This window comes from Pyxicephalus adspersus, chromosome 4 (genome assembly GCF_032062135.1).
Source record: "Pyxicephalus adspersus chromosome 4, UCB_Pads_2.0, whole genome shotgun sequence".
NCBI lineage: Eukaryota > Metazoa > Chordata > Amphibia > Anura > Pyxicephalidae > Pyxicephalus > Pyxicephalus adspersus.
Window position 1 is genome coordinate 80,458,431 of NC_092861.1, and position 12,411 is coordinate 80,470,841.

The window sequence follows — 12,411 nt, forward strand, 5'->3', positions numbered from 1 at the left end:
AAAGAGAACAACATTTTTTTGGACTGAAGAAAGCAAGAATTTTGTTTTTGGTCTAGGGGCTGCAAACAGTTTGGCAGACGACTACCAAACACTGAATTCAAGCCACAGTACACTACACAGACAGCAAACCATGGTAACACGAGTACCATAAAATGGGAATACTCTGTTGGGCCTATTTATTGCATAACAGGGATCATGGATCAATTTAAAAACATCAAAATACTTTTAGAGGTTATGTTTCTCTATTCCAAAGAGGAAATGCCCTTGAAATGGGTGTATCAACAAGACCGATCCCAAACACACCAGTAAAAGCAATGTCTTCAGACCAGACCAACAAGATTGATGGTTTTGAGTGGCCAGCCCAACCCCAGGAAAATGCAATAGAAAACTTGTGGGGTGACATCAAAAATGCTGTTTCTGAGGCAAAACCTAGAAATGCAGAAGAATTGTGGAATGTAGTCCAATCATGCTGGGCTGGAATACCTGTCGGTCGACTCCTTGCAACACAGATGTGCAGCAGTTCCCAGAAACAGTGGTTATATAACTAAATATAAATATATTCCTTTGGAATTTTGACACAATTTTGTTTATACAGTGAATGTTTGAGTTTGTAAGAAAGAATGCACACACTAAAATTTGTGTTATGCCTTTACAGAAAGCGAAGGAAAGGTTTGGTTGTTCAAAAAATAGCAAACATTTTTCTTGTTATGATTTGGAATAGAATGTACAGTGTTCCCAATGCATTTGCGTGTATGGAAATAAAAGCTATTATAAGTCTTTTGAGCTTTACTCACTTTTTAAACACACTGCTATTATTCTGAACACAACTGTATTCACAGGCTGCTTTTGTAGGTACACCTTGCTAGTACTGTGTTGAACCCCCCTTGGCCTTCAGAACTATTGTACTGCTACTGCATACTTTTGCAAATTTTGTAAAAAGGTGGAAACATTCCTCAGGGATTTTGGTTTGTATTGACCTGATAGCATCACCTAGTTGCTGTAGATTTCTCCACTGCAAATCTCCTTTTCCACCCCATTCCAAAAGTGCTCTATTGGATTGAGATATGGTGACTGTGAAGGTTATTAGAATACAATAATTTAATTGTCATGTTCAAGAAACAAGTTTTGGATTATTTGAACTTTGTTAAATGGCACATTACCTGCTGAGAGTAGGTATCAGAAGGAAGGTGGACTGTAGTCTTAAAAGTAATGACATGGTCAGTAACAATACTAAGACAGGCTGTGACATTTAAACAATGCTCATCAAGAGAGGCACCCGGTGAGGTCTCTTGGTACTGTAGCCCATCTTTTTTTAGGGTTCAACATGTTTTGTTCTTCTGCATACCTTAATTGTATTGCCCACCAAACTGCCGTTCACTGCATATTTGAATTTTTTGGATAATTCTCCAGATATAGTTGTGTGTGCAATTATTTAAATAATCAGGGCAGCACACCTGGCACTAACAACCATGCTATGCCCAAAGTCACTTAAATCACCTTCCTCATTCTGATGCTTATATTGAACTTCAGCAGGTCATCCTGACATTGTCTACATTCCTAAATGTACTCAACTGCCATGTGATTAGATATTTGCAATAACAAGCAGTTGAACAGGTGACCAGTGCATGTGTATGATATATAAATATACTGATCTTGAGACATGTTGTTGAGACCAATTGCAGTATTTATAGCCTTTAAGTTTACTCTGCAACTCTAGAAGGGGCAGCAAATTACAAAGTGGAATGTTTTCAGATGATTCTAAAAAAATGTACCCATATACCCATTCCTGAGTAATTCCATAACTTTCTCCCCTTCTTGGTTTGAACAAAAATGTGTCATTAGTTACAAGATTCTCATTTATTTTTTTTTGTTATACAGTTTTAGATGCCACAGTGTTCAGCTCTTAAAAAAAATTGTTTAGTATATTTTTTGTGATTTTGTTTATTCAACTAAGAAAAACAGCTAAATAAATGTCCTCCAAAAGTACTGATTCCACAATCTTTTTCTACAGACATTTTTACTTAGCTATCAACTAGACCTGTTCATTCATTTGCAGGTCCTAGGTATTGGGCTTATGGTGGCAGGGTTCTGCTGAGCACTCCCTCTGGGAAAAAAAAGAAGGGTCCCCTGGTTGTTAGGCCCTAGGGGCTTGCTGCCTTCTGGCCAAACATTATTCACCAGGGTCATCCGTGAAGAAGTTGTGGTTTCATATTGGGAATCACGTGGGCTAAACATATATGCAATTATTTGTATGCTTAAAGAGAATATATATTCAAGCTCTATAATCTCTAATAAATTAAAAACTATTTCTGCTCAGTTCCAATTGTGTCCTTTTTGTTATTGTCCTGTTTCACTGAATAAATCAGGACATCCTAGGTAAGGATTGGAAACACCCCAAAAACGTCTCAACTGTTTCCAACTGCTTTGAAATGAATTACCCCTTTGTAAAATGACCTAGTAAAGAAGGTCATAACCTTCAGATGTGGGATGTGTTAGTGACCCCCATTCTTTTCATGAAGAAGATCAGCGTGAGGGTAACTATCCAGCTGCTTTGACATTATTACCCCCTTTTAAGAGGACCTAGTAGTCGTTGTCCATTGCAGTAGACCCAATGATATTCCTCTTGTGTGATAGGAAACATCCTGGTTGAAGATTGTTCATTATTTTCGGAGTGTGCAGCTTCTTTGCTGCTGCGATTTCCTACCTCTTACCAGTGTTAGCCTTCATTTGGTTGGCTAGGTGGGCCTCAAAAGAATTTTCTCCACACTTGATTGATCTGGCAGATCAGTTAGTATAAGTCATGCAGCTAATATAATCATTCACCCTAAAGAGAAGTCTGCGGCTTAAAGGATGGTTTCAATTTCCAAAAAGTTGTCATAAAAGCCTCCGCCCACCCCCTTCAGTGTATGACATGTAAAAATGTTTACCTTCACACCTGCTACAGAGGTCTTGTGTGGGCCTACAAAGACTTTACACAAAATCATCTGTTCAGGAGCTCTGTAAATAATTTATTCAGGAAACCTTAGGGGATGAAAGTAGTCAAATTTCCTAAAACAAAGGTAGCTAATGTCCTTGTATCAACCATTTCAGAAAGGGTCTGATCTATATTGGTACGAAAGTCTAGTTCCAACTTTATCTAAAAGGTGGGAGAAGACTACTGATGTTTTGGATGTCCAAATAGAGGTAGGTCTACTTACGCTACAGAACAAAGTTTCTATCTATCACACTACTAAACCAAAATGTTTTCTATGCAGCTTCCGTAAAAAGCTATGCTACAGCTTTTCAAGGTTTGGTTGGTTATTTAATAATTCTAAGTGGTATTCATAAAAAGGGGGCATGAACCAGAAAAAATGTAAACAAACATGTAATAAATTGAAAAATTATACATTAGCTTTAACAATTGGCAGAGATTCTACCCTTGCAGTTTCGATGTAACATACACCTAAGGGTCCATCTTTTAAATATTTTAACACAAATCGACTTTGCAGTGGTTGAAGCAAACCTATGCTTACAGTCAACACTCATCACAGTTGAAAATCATATGCAATTTGGTGTAGGTTTTTTTTCTGGACAGATACATGCATATTACTAGGACAGCAAGCAAATCATTTAGCCTGCTTGTAACAGTATATAGCCGACACTGTGCAAAAATAGCTCCATGAATAAAGTAGTACCGAGACCACGAGAACCTTGACAGCCGGTAACATGAATCATGCAGAGAACTTGACACTGACATTACATATCATGTGTCTCTTCTAGGAGGACACATATAATTCAGCAAATCTAAATATAATTATTGGATAGGAACAATTCTAGGTAAAGTAATGCAAGTATGTGGATGTAATATTTGAGTTTAATTAACATACTCAAAATATTATTATGTTCTACCTTGCTCCTTTAAATCATTGAAAGTTTTTTTTTTTAATTCAAAGATTTATTAGGTAAATTCAGCATGAGGAATTAACAACATATACATAAAAACATCAGAAATACAAAAATACAAGGAAGTATCGTTAACAAAAGTAAAGGTTGATATTACTGAAAAAAAAAATCATCATCAAGAGGGACAAACCCCTAAGTACATCACAAGAATCCCCTCTTAATCACTTTCTCTCATGCAATAATATGTGAAGACTCCCTCAGAACACCTCAGCGAATGCACCCTACATTTTTCTTAGTTTATTATGCAGATAATGCACCCTACATTTTTCCTACTTTATTATGTAGATAAGAAAAAAGGGGGGAGAAATTGGAAACTTAAGGGTGGTCATTAGGGGGGTGCAGGGAAAGGAAGGGGGAACAGGGAGTTAGGGTATGGCAAGATGGAGTCCACGATTGGAGTATGCATTTCTTATTGCATTTGTATGTATCCAGAGTGCCTGCAAATATTGCTTAGAGTCAAAAACAATGGTCCCGCAAAACCATCCTCATCCGGTGACTTCTCCAGTGCTTGCAGAGAGGCCGTGAGGTCTATCAATTGAATCTTATTAAGACGCTCAAACCATTGTACTATACAAGGGGTCCCCTGCTGATGCCACAGTGCCGGAATACATGCTCTTGCTGTAATAATGAGTCGTATTAAAGTGACTTGCAGTAGAGGTTTTGTTTAAAGTTGTTATGGTGTAAAAGAAAGAACCCACCTTCAAAAGGTATTAGTAAATCAGTAAAATTTGGCAGCAAGTTATGTACGTTTTCCCAGAATGGACGAACCCTCGGACAATCTCAGAAAATGTGCAGGAATGTGCCCCTGTCTATGTTGCATCACCAACATTTGTCTGATACTTCTGGTTATATAGTATGTATAATGGAAGGGACTGTACCATCTCGTTGGGAGCCTGTACCCAGTTTCCGGGCATGTGGAGTTGATTGAGGAAGTCTGGGCAGTAGAAATTAGTGTAGCTATTTGTGCTGGGGTAAAGGTCACCTTTAAGTCCTGCTCCTAGTTCTGTATATATGTGAGGGGTCTATGAAAATTCTCTAGACTTGGGAGGGAATGTAGAAAATGGTGTAATTGACAGATTCTCCAGAAATCCAGTGCTCTATATATGTCTTAGGAACTCATCTCAGGTAAGGAAGGCCAAGAACTAATTTCTCTAGCCCCCAGGCTGCTGCCTGAAAGCCTGGGTCTGAAATACATGTTTGGAACTTTTGGTTACCAATTATAGCATATAGAGGTGAAAGCTTGGGTGATATCCTGGATTGAGCAGAAATTTTTGCTAATAGTGACAGGGTGACTCCTATCATGGAAAGTTTGTGCTGTTTATTTCAAAGACTGAAATTCCACTGCCCCCAAACACATTCTTTAGGGATTTTCCCTCTACTTTTCTGGTGAGAACTGTGACATTTAGATCTCTTCTCACAGGACTTTGGTGTACCACCTTTTTTTGAAGATAAGGAGAAATATGAGACTATCAGAGTTTTTAAACTTTATTAATATTAGCCAGTATTTATATAGAGCTGTCATATTAAGCATGCCTTTACACACTCCATTGTCATATCACTAACTGTCTCTCAAGGAGCTCACAATCTGATGTCCCAACCATTATCATATGTAACTGCGAGTTTTTTGAAATGTGGGAAGAAACCCCCGCAGACACAGGGAGAACATACAAACTCCTTGCAAAAAGCATCCTGGCTGGGATTTGAACCTGTGACCTAGTGCTGCAAAGGCTAGAGTGCTAACCACTGGGACAACCATGCTGCAAATTTGTAACAGCATCTTGTCCTTGCTGATATTCTCATTTTAATATGTGACTGCCAAGTTTGTGATCACACTATACAGAAAGATAGCACTACCCTGCAAAAGCTGAAGTGGCCATTTTTGTTTTATTTAGTCTAAAGCTACATACACACGTTCAATTTTTTCTCCCCCGATAATCGGCTCAGGGCGGATATCGGGCAAGAATCTGGCGTGTGTACAGCCCGCGTCATTCATTGACGATTGACGATGAACAACGAGCAATCCTAATGCAAGGGAAAGGGGAGGGGGGGAACAGGGTGTCGCTCCGTCGCTCCCCCCCTCCCCTCTCTATAGAGCAGAACGGTGCTGTATGTACAGCACTCGTTCGTGCATCGTGCGGTTTCCTATCGTTGGAAAGGATCGTGAAAGATCCTTTCCAATGACAAGAATTGCACGTGTGTATGACGCTTTAGGTTTACTTTGACAAGGACCCAGTGAAATTATCTTTCAAATACACTGATTAATGATCAACAATGTTTTGTGTAGTATTGTATAGTATACATGTACGTGCTGGCTGACTCTGAGGAAAATTTGTAACAAGTTCACACAAATATTCTTGGTTATTTTGCCAATGTATGCTTATATTGTAATAAATTGTCACAGATATAACAGTTATTAAAATATACAGAAATTACGAATGGTCTTTTCCCATTGTGTTATCATGGGTGTAAGCAGACCAGTTAACTATACATATTAAATTCCTGGCTAAATAAAGCAAAGAATTATTATTAAATTGATCAAAGCTATACATCTCTTGTCCTGATGCGTTACGCCTTGCCGGTTCTTCAGGGGATATGTAGAGATTGTTTTTTTCATCAATCTATCAAAATATCAGAACATGAAAGTCAAATATTGAAGATGGGCCTTTCTTTTTGACCTCCCCACAATCTTGACAAGTTTGAGATCATTAAAGACATTATTCTATTCTCTCGTAGTTAAATTTTTAGGACAATGTATGACAAAACCTCTATTCCCACATCATCCCAAATCACTTTGGAATATAAAGAATACAAGATTTTAGAATCCTCAGAGATCTCCACCAATTGTTAATGGAGATCCAACTAAATTTCAAACTATTTTTGAAAAATACCTAATCTTACTTTAAATTGAAAATGGTACTTTGAATTCATACTATTACTTACCTGTATGTTATCCCTGGTACAGACCCCGGTCAAAACAATCAAAATGTGCTAACAGTGATCTCTACATATCCCCTGAAGAAGCTGCATTATATTTCTTTGCTTTATTTAGCCAGGAATTTAATTTGTATGGTTAACTGGTCTGCTTACCCTCATGATGACACAATGGGAAAAGACCATTTGTAATTTCTGTACATTTTAATAATTGACATATCTGTGACTGAATATCTGAATATAAACATAAATTGCCAAAAATGACAAAAAAAAGACATAAATAAATGGTATTTTATCACCTTAAGACATTTTTCCCTATGGTTTCTTTTTAATTCTGTCATTGTAGCAAAGTTATTGCCACTATTTTATATATATAGTGGTCCTGCCCCTTAATCCACACCTTTGGGTATGTGTATTTGCACTTTTTAATGCAACTAAGGGTATGACTATTCCTATGTCTCACGAAATCGCCCTTCTTTTCAGGCTCTGTGTCCACACAGTCATCTTAAATTTTTCATCTGGGTTGCCTAGGTGGTAATATCAAGTGATTTACTCAAACTTAAAATTTGCAGAAGTGGCTGGCTGAAATAACCCAACATTTGGTAGAGAAAACAATTCCATTGGTTTGATACAATACCCACATAGACAGGTGGAACATCTTGTTCGCTTTAACAGAATCCCAATAAAAAGACTTTTACCATGCTCTTTCACTAACCTAATATTTCTGTTAGCTGCTATACATATACATATGGATAATCTATTACAGTAATATCCCATATACAGTGAAGTGCAGTGCTGTTACAAAACATACATAAACCACTTTAAACATACTTAGAAAATCTTGCATATTAAGTGCCTTGTGCTTACACATCAATACCTTATTGTATATGTCATACATTTGCTTTAAAGAAAAAAATATACACCAATAAATTATTACAAAATTGCACTTAAAAGTTGAAGATTAGTCTCAAATATCCACTTAATATTTCAATTTCAGTCTCTCCTTCTGCACTTTTGACTTAAGCAATACAGAGTACTTGAACATAAAAAAAACTAATACTCCATGAAATACCTGCTAAACTGCACTTAAGATCACTTATGGATACAAAATAAAAAGCACCATATGTAACAGGGGACATATCATAATAATAGAACAAACCAGGTTTAAAAATATTCTACTCTCTCAAGCTGTATGAAAGGGGAGTACACCAAACATAATGCATTATTACATGAGAAAATATGGAATAAAATGTGTTCCTGACTTGGTGTCTGGTGAGAAAATTTCTTGCGTGACCCCACTTCACATTCCGATGCAGTCACATAGTATAGAGGATGCCATGCACTATCAAAGGCTACCTATTCACATATTCAAACTTTTTCCATCGTAATGGCAGGAGGAAGGAGTGGCCATTCTGGTGGTCAGTAATGAAACCTGAAATGTATAAACTGGATGGCATCATAAACCATTACGTTGCCTAACAGTGAGTCACTTAGTCTCCCAAGTAAAGAATAGTTTAGTGGAGGAACAGATTGTGACCATAAAGAAAATAGAGAAAAGATCGGACCAAATCTGGGGGTGTAGAGTAGCCTTTGGGCACCAATCAATAAAGTGATGGGAAATATTAAAATCACTTATGTCTAGAAAGTAATATATGTGGCTGTAAGAGGAGTGAACTGGGGGAATAAAAAAGGCAAAGTGAAATGAATACCAATTGTGACTCACAACAATTTTCTATTGCCAATCTGTACTGAGATAATTGTTTTTATAATAACACATGGGAAGCATTGGTATGGAGGATGATTTAAAATAGGTCTCTCTGGGAAAAAGGTCTAGAGCTTTCATATGATATATAAGCTGGGAGTATTTTTTGGGATCATTGAATCCCTGCACATTCAGCAAAGAAAACTGTTGAGAAGCAATGGGGTGACCTAGTAGCAATAAAGGTAAAAGTAAGGCAGTATCCCCACTAGGCAGAGACCAAGAGATAGAGAGGATGGAGTTGAAGGACAGATACCAAAAAGAAAAGTGTGAAGAAGATAAGATCTGACCAGATAAATCCAAGTACCAAATAAAAAAAAGCTTAAGGCAAATATATAGGACAAGGAGATCATATTCTAGTAGAGGGTAAAGGCCCCCCCAAGTACCAGACCTTGATTAGGCTGAGCATCCAACACAATATGAGAACAGTTCATATGCAGGTGAAAACATATTGATAAAAGGATAATCAACAACATTAAGTTCCCTTAATATTACAATAGCAATTGTAGCATTAGCACCTCAGGGGGAAACATTGAAAAAGATGGAGGGTGTGGTACATATGCAATAACAAATTAGCTAGTCCTTCAGTATCTCCAGTTGGCATGTATATCCATCTCAGTCCAAGATAAAGTTACTAATACAAATATTGGGAATGGCATTAACAATTACCAACAACAACAAAAAAAACTTTAAAAAAGTACAGTTTGGAGACTTTGGTTTGAGTCAACAGGACAGGTACATGGGGTTTAAAAGTGTTTAGTACCAAACTTAGAGCTCCATTAGAAACCACAGATGTAGAAAAAGAAAAATTCCCAATAGGACTGGACTACCAATAATATCAGGGACTCCTGAAGCAAGTCAGGTACACTGAAACAATAGTTTGCTAACTATGTAAAACAAATAATCACAAAATAGTAAAATGTCAGCAGAGGTCCCAGTTGGCTGTCGGTATGGTCGTGTTTAGTCGTAGTCACACTTTACCACTGGTCAAAGATCAAAATGGCAGGCTCCAGATCTGGGAACTCCAAGTCTAAGACTCAGGAAATCTCTAAGTCAGCAGACTACCGCAGAATGTATGACTTTCCACAACACTAGAAGATGAGATAACCTCAGTGATAAAATATTTGTTTCTACTGGAGAACATAGGTCAAGGGTTGAAATGCTCTGTGCCAACCCAGGGCCATGCAAGAAACATTGGGGTAGAATGTAACTTGAGCCCTGTCAAAATCAAGGAGCCTCTTTCCCTTTCTTTAGAGAGAATTTTCTCCTTTTGACTTTACATAATATAGTACAATAAGTGGTAAGGTGACACCTAACCACCATGGTACTATATATACAGTATAGTTCAGCTGTGACCTCCCACCAGTAGAGAATTAAAAATGCCTGTCATGATAAATTTAAGGTACCCAGAACCTACAGCCTCCAGGAAATGCCTAATGCATACATTTTTCTAGTGAATCTTTTTTAAGTGAAATCTCTTTTTTATGCATATGCACCTATAATGTTTGGATATATTAAAGTTGAGTATGCATGATGTCCTCTAGCTGGTGGACTGCTAAATTACTGCTGATGAGGTTGTCTTTGTTTCCTCAACCTAATAGCTCAGCCAGACCCTCACACTAGCCTCTTTTAAAGCACCTTAACATGTCTTCTATGTCCAGCTTACTCTCAAGCAGAGGGGGATTTTTGTTATACATGATGTGTAGATGTGACGATGTGTTCCTATCCCACCTTCCAAGTCTTATTTGCCCTGTAAAAGATCAGAGCCCACTGGCCCTGCAGAGGAAGACAGCTAGAGCTCAAAGAGGCAGCTTTTCAAGAACTTCACACTCTTCTTACTCCACTGACATCCATTAGGAAAATGACGCTCATCAGCCATGTTCCCCCCAGTTTAGTTGACTTGATATCAGGAGGTTAGCCTACATTCATCCACTCCTGGGCATAGCCAAGTCATGTCCCCAGTATGTGTAAAACTTGATGTGCCGGAGAATCCATTTAACCCCCATCTAACTCAGTGATACATTCTTATTAATTCTGGTCCTGTGGTATAGTTCCACTGTTTACGCATTTCATCTATTGATAAAAGTCAGTTATAAATGAAACTTTTTTTCTGGGAATTAGTAAAAAGTGAGATGTATCTCTGTACTCAATAAATGGGGCCTCCAGAATATTAATAAACCCACCCTGCTGTCAAGATTGGTAGAACCAGGACACTTGGAGAGGAGCTAATCTGTTTAATTAGTGCTGTGTGTAATGAGGTGAAGAGTCTAAGTATCAGTCTGGTCTTCTCCAAAGACTCCAGGGATGAGGATCTTGCACTGCAGGCTGATACCAGGTTGCCAACACCCAGATAAACGCCCAAAAAAAGGGCTAGAGATGGAGGATAGTAGACAGATCAGGTTGACAGCAGTGGTTCAGGCAGATCGATATAGTACCAAAGGGTATAACAGGAGGCAAGGTCAGCAAGTCAGGTCGGGTAATAGTAGTTTTGGCAGATCACCAACAGGTACCGACATGCTACACAAGGTGAGACTTAAGCAGGCACAGGTGAGATCAGGAAAAAACAGCAGGATCATCCAGCAAGAAGGGGAAAGAACTGAAGTCTTAAAGTGGAACTAAAGTCCCTCTTTGAACAACTGGCGATTGGTAGGTTTTTTTTGCAGGAACAGGTGATGTCCCTTCTGCATCGACTGTTCTTACATGCCTGATTGCCGTCCAGCTGTCAAGTTTTTTGCCAGGGATAACTGCCAATCTCAACTTCCCTTGTGCATGACGGGAATAAATAAACTCTTGCATGCCTGCATGGAAGGTATGCCATTCCAGGTAGGCTCTGTGTAAATTTCCCTTAAGTGGTGAATAGCTTTCATTGCCAAACTCTCTCCGGAGGTGATGAATTACCAAAGCCCTTCCATTTGACCAGATATTGTAGAGTATTGCCTCCGTGATGAACAAAATAGTCACCTGTAACCTGCAGACCCAAACAGCCATTTGGGGGCAGGTTGTGGGGATGAGGCCTGTTTATCAGCATGGCACCCCCCACCCCCCCAGGTGAGAAAACATGAGAGTCCAATATGGACAGAAGTGGTGTTATGCTATTGCTGCCTGCCAATTTTCCTGTCAAACCAGGTGCTCCTATGGCCATGGTATGGAAAAAAAAGATTCTTTTTTTTTTAAGGCCAGCTAAACTCCATGTTTTGAGAAGGGCCTGGTTTCAAGTGTCACCATATTGTATCATACAATTGTTAATCCGTAACTGTAAGTGTAAATAACTATAGTGTCACGTTTAAAGAACTATTTTCAAATAACTTTTGGGACAAAAACCTACTGTTGCTTGAAGAATAGAAATCCTAATGCAGAAGTTATTCTGAAGATGTTATCTAAAGTTACATGACTTAAATCGCCTAAAGAATGACATATCTAAATGACCCATTCGGTATTAGCTGTCATATTTGTGTCATGAGTGGCTTCTTTTAACATAAAATTCCTATTGCTCTGATTTTGCATTGCTGCAAGGCCTGCAATGGAAGACATAGTGTTATACTACCATCTGGTGTCCAACAAATTTAAAGAAACCAGTATATTCACTATATAGGACAAATAAAATGGCTGAGGTGTAGGTGGAATTATACCTCAAATATTTAAAAAAGGAGGGCGCATGGCCGGCGTCTATGGCAGTCTATGGCCGGCGTCTAGTGAGCTGCTAGACCTTCCGGCTCTGCCCCCACCTGCTGTGTATTCAGGTTGAGCAGCTTCCGAGAGTGTGCAGAGAGGTAAGCTGT